This window comes from Oryctolagus cuniculus, chromosome 8, assembly GCF_964237555.1.
Source record: "Oryctolagus cuniculus chromosome 8, mOryCun1.1, whole genome shotgun sequence".
Taxonomy (NCBI): domain Eukaryota; kingdom Metazoa; phylum Chordata; class Mammalia; order Lagomorpha; family Leporidae; genus Oryctolagus; species Oryctolagus cuniculus.
The window spans coordinates 96,799,666-96,804,232 of record NC_091439.1 but is presented as its reverse complement, the minus strand read 5'-3'; the positions used below and the strand labels follow the sequence as shown (position 1 = coordinate 96,804,232).

At 48.9% G+C, this 4,567-nt stretch overlaps 1 pseudogene; it reads right to left on the bottom strand.

Moving 5' to 3' along the window:
- Window positions 1-240: 240 nt before the first annotated feature.
- Window positions 241-3,454, bottom strand: LOC100353617 (nuclear receptor subfamily 5 group A member 2 pseudogene; annotated as a pseudogene).
- Between the last annotated feature and the right edge of the window lie 1,113 nt (window positions 3,455-4,567).

Sequence of the window (4,567 nt, the reverse complement as noted above, 5' to 3'; positions counted from 1 at the left end):
AAAGTGTTAATACTTTATTTTAAACAACTGTTGATCCACATCTGCACAGCTACCTTTTAGAATTTTGAAATAAGGCAAGACTTTTGTACCTGCGGCATTGCATGTTAATTAATAATACTGCTAGTGTTTTTGGAGAGTCTGCTTGCAATGCTGTGTCCTCCAATATTTGTTCAACAGCAGACTTTGCTCTGGGGAGGTCAGCCTGCCTTTGCTCTTTGAGGAAGACTGCATTGTCTCATTCCTTTCCAGGCCATAGGTAACAATCACCCTACGCTTCGGGGATGTTCAATTGCAACAGCAATGACTCGTAAGTCAATGACTCCATCAGCTCATCTTTTGTTTCCTGTTTGCATAGCTCAACATGCTTCGGTTTTGTTTTTGACTACCTAGGACTGCGACCGTTTTGACATCCCAGGAAAACATATTTAACGCTTTATTTTTAAATGAACTACCAACCTCGATGATTAGAAAGACGGATGCATCCTAACAAGCCGTTTGGCCAGATTTTTTTTTTTTTTAAATGAAATCCAACAATGCGAAAGCCACATTTCAGCAACAGCAGCAGAAATAAGGTTTCACTGGCTTTAGCTAGGGGAGCATTTGCTGGAAAAGTTTGCAGTCACTTTCCTTAACACGAATGAGGGCTCAGAGTAAGACAGAAGCAAGACACTGCCTGCTTGTTGACATGACCATTTAGATGGCGAGCTCAACATATTGACAGACTGCGCTCTCTGGCTGTTTGGAGTCTAGGACACACACACATTCAAAACCAGGCTTTTCACGGTCTGGTGGAGCCACTACTGGGTGTGGCAGAACGCAGGTCCCTGGTAGAGATTCGGTGGTCACAGGGCCAGAAGGTGCTGGGGCGTTTGAAGGTGGAGGGAGCAGCCGCTGTAGGTGCGGCTGATGCCCTCCGGAGGGTCCCGTTCAGCCGTACCATGGAGGAATCCTGGACGCTCAGGATCCCCCCTGTACAAGCCTAATTAACGGTGCAGATCAGTTCCTCAATTTCTTCATAGCGGAGATCAGCTTAAATATACAAGAATTGTTCTGTCCATTTTTTATTCTGACAGTGTTGGCATCCACCTGTGAGCTCAGTCCATTTCCTTCCAATGTCTTTGATATGGAATCCTTTGGGGAGGAGAAGCATTTGATTCACAGTTTGCAATACAAATACCCTGATACATCATTTATTTGCCGTTAAGTATCTGATGATTATGCCTTTGGAAAGTCACTGTCTTCCAACCAAGTCTTTAATGTGTTGCTTGGAGCACTTCAGAGTATTTTATTTCTTTTAATTCCCTCCTTCTTCCCCGTCTCCTTCTGTTTGGAAAGCAGAGCTGCTGGGGTGCTGTGGCCTAGGCTCTTTTCGCATGCAGCATCTCAATGAGGAGGTTATTGTAGGGCACGTCCCCGTTCAGGTGCTTGTAGTAGAGGTATTCTTCAGCTTGCATGCTGATGGCCCGGATTTCCGGAAGTCGCAGCAGGAGCTGCCCGAACTTCTCTGTCTGCTGCGGGTAGTTACACATGGTGTAGTCCAGGAGGGCAGCGTTCACTTGTTCCTGAACACCTTCTACCAGCTGGAAGTTCTCAAGATTTTTGACATCTAAACTAAAGAGCACCAAGAATTTCAGACACACAAATTCCCGTTGATCAAACTGGAGAGAGCGAAGTTTTACCACCAACTCCTGGGCATGACTCATGAGGTTGTTGAGCGTGGCACCTGCTTGTGCTGCTATTATGGAGTGGTCCACTTGTTGTCCAGTAACCAGGTAGATGGATCCTTCCTTCCCGTGCACCACCTGCCGGTAAATGTGGTCCAGGATTAGGAGCTCACTCCAACAGTTCTGAAGCAGCTTCATTTGGTCGTCAACCTTAAGTTCTCTGAAGAAAATACTACTCCTGGCCCACTCCACGATGGAGAAGAGCGTCTGGTCCGCCATCTTGCACATCAGCCCGAATGTGCTCAGCTTCTCGTGCTTGCTCCGGTTGGCCTGCTCCTGCTGCAAGTAGGCCATGATCCTGGCCTGCACCTGCGGCTCCTCCGGCTCACACTTCAGAAGTTCCAGGATGAGCTGCGGGATGCTGGCCGGGGAGCCGGTCTGGTAGCTGTCCACGTAGCCTAGGATGGACTCGGGAGAGCTGCTGTAGGGGTCCGGGTACTCAGACTTGATAGCCCGGCTCGGAAAGTGGCCATATGCTTGGTAACCTTGCAGGCTGCCAGGAGGTGGCATTGTCATGCTAATGGGGGAGGTGACAAAGGGACTTCTGTCGTAGTCTGAGGGAGGCAAGGCAGCGTGGTTCAGAGGTAGGCCTTTGGAGGCAGAGTGCGTGTTCTGGATCGCAGAGGAGATGCTCAACTCAGAGGGCATGGCCTGGATCACCTGCGACATGGCTTCCAGCTTCAGTCCGTTAGCCGTTAGCGCGGATGAGGGCTTTCTTCTGTTGTTTTAGGGCCCTGTCTCGCTTGTACATTGGCCCAAACTTGTTCCTTCCTCCCCGCATGCGGTCGGCTCTTACAGCTTCCAGCTTCATTCCAACACTCAGACATTTCTGAAATCGACAGTAAGGACAACGCTTTCTCTGTGTTTTGTCGATCTGGCAGCTTTGGTTTTCTATACAAGTGTACCTTTTATTATTTTGGACTGTTCGCTTAAAAAACCCCTTGCAGCTCTCACAGGTGAGCAGTCCATAGTGATAGCCAGACACTTTATCTCATCGTAGGAGTAATTCACCATTTTAAATAGAGACACTTGCATGTTTTCCGGCATCTGCCCCTGTTCCCCATGCGACCGAGCCAGTCCCAGCGCTTCCGTCTCCACTTTGGGCAGCATGACAAGGCGGCCGCGGGCGGGAGAGGGGCGTCCGCGTCGGTCCGGAAGTCCAGCACCTGGACTCGGGCAGCAGAGATTCAACTCCGGCCGAAAGAAGAAAAGGGCGCCCGGGGCGCCCGCTCACCGTCCGCCTCCTTCGGAGCCGCGGGCAGCCGCCGGCGAGCTGCGAGAAAGGCGAAGACCACGGCGTCCGCGCTCCCCGGCTGCGCTCCGCTGGGCCAGGGCGCGGGCGGCGGCGCGGGCGCGGGCGCAGCTGCCAGGGGAGCAGAACCGCGGGGGACAGCGCTGCGGGCAGGCGGCGGAGGCGGCCGCGGGGCTGCTCGCGCCTCCGCGGCGGTGCGCTGCGGCCGCTCCCGGACGGCCGGGCGACTCCTTCCCCTCCCGCCACGCGCCCTCTGGCTGGGGATCGGCAAGGGTCGGTCTCTCTCTCTCTCTCTCTCTCTCTCTCTCTCTCTCTCTCTCTCCCCCTCTCTCTCCCTCTCTCTCTCCTCGCCTCACTTCTCCTCGCCTCTCCGCCCCTTCCCTCTATCTCCTTCTGCCTCCCTCGCTCGCTCCCTATCACAAGTGCGGAGTTCTGAAGTTGCAACCTCCCTCCCCTGCCTCGCCTGCTCTCTCTCGCGTCCGAGAGGCCTCTCCAGCCCTGAGGGTGGCGGTGCTGGGAAGGGAAGGGGAAGAGAGGAGGAGACGGGAGGTAAGTAGGGCCGGGGTGGGGGAAAGGATGGGATGCGGGGCCAAGGGTGATGTATTTTAACAAATGTTTTTTCTGCATCTATTGAGACAATAATATGATTTTTATTCTTCAGTTTGTTAATGTGATATATCACGTTGATTGATTTGCAGATATTTAACCATCCCTGCATAACAGGGATAAATCCCATTTGGCCCAGGTGTATGATCTGTCTGATATGTTGTTGGATTCTTTGGGCTAGAATTTTGTTGGGGATTTTTGTGTCTAAGTACATCAGGGAAATTGGTCTGTAGTTCTCTTTCTTATGTTGTGTCTTTTTCAGGTTTAGGAATTAAGGTGATGCTGTCTTCATAGAAAGAATTTGAGAGGATTCCCTCCCTTTTATTGTTTTGAATAGCTTGAGAAGAATTGGAGTTTGTTCTTCTTTAAATGTCTAGTAGAATTCAGCAGTGAAGCCTGGGCTTTTTCTTTGTTGGGAAGGTCTTTATACTGTTTCAACCTATGTCTTGGTTATGGGTCTGTTTAGGTTTTCAATATCTTCATGGCTCACTCTTGGTGGGTTTAATGTGTCCAGGATTCTCTCCAATTCTTTTAGGTTTCCCAATTTTTTGGCATACAGTTCTTTGTAATAAATCCTAATGATTGTTTTTATTTCTGTGGTCTCTGTTTTTATAGATCCTTTTTAATCCCTGATTTTATTGATTTGGATCTTCTCCTTCTTTTATTGGCTAGTTGGGGCAATGGCATATCAGTTTTGTTAATTTTTTTAAAAAAATCTCTACTTCACCGATCTTTTGTATTTTTTATTTCAATTTTGTTTACTTATTCTCTAATTTCAATTATGTCTTTCCTCCTACTATTAATTTTGAGTATGGGTTGCTGTTGTTTTTCTAAGTCCTTGAGATGCATTGATAGTTCATGTATTTGATGCCTTTCCAATTTCTTCACTAGGCATCAATTACTATGAATTTCTCTCTTAACACTTCTTTTGCTGTATCCCATTTATTTTTGAGATTTAATAGCAAGATTTATTAGAGTCAAATAC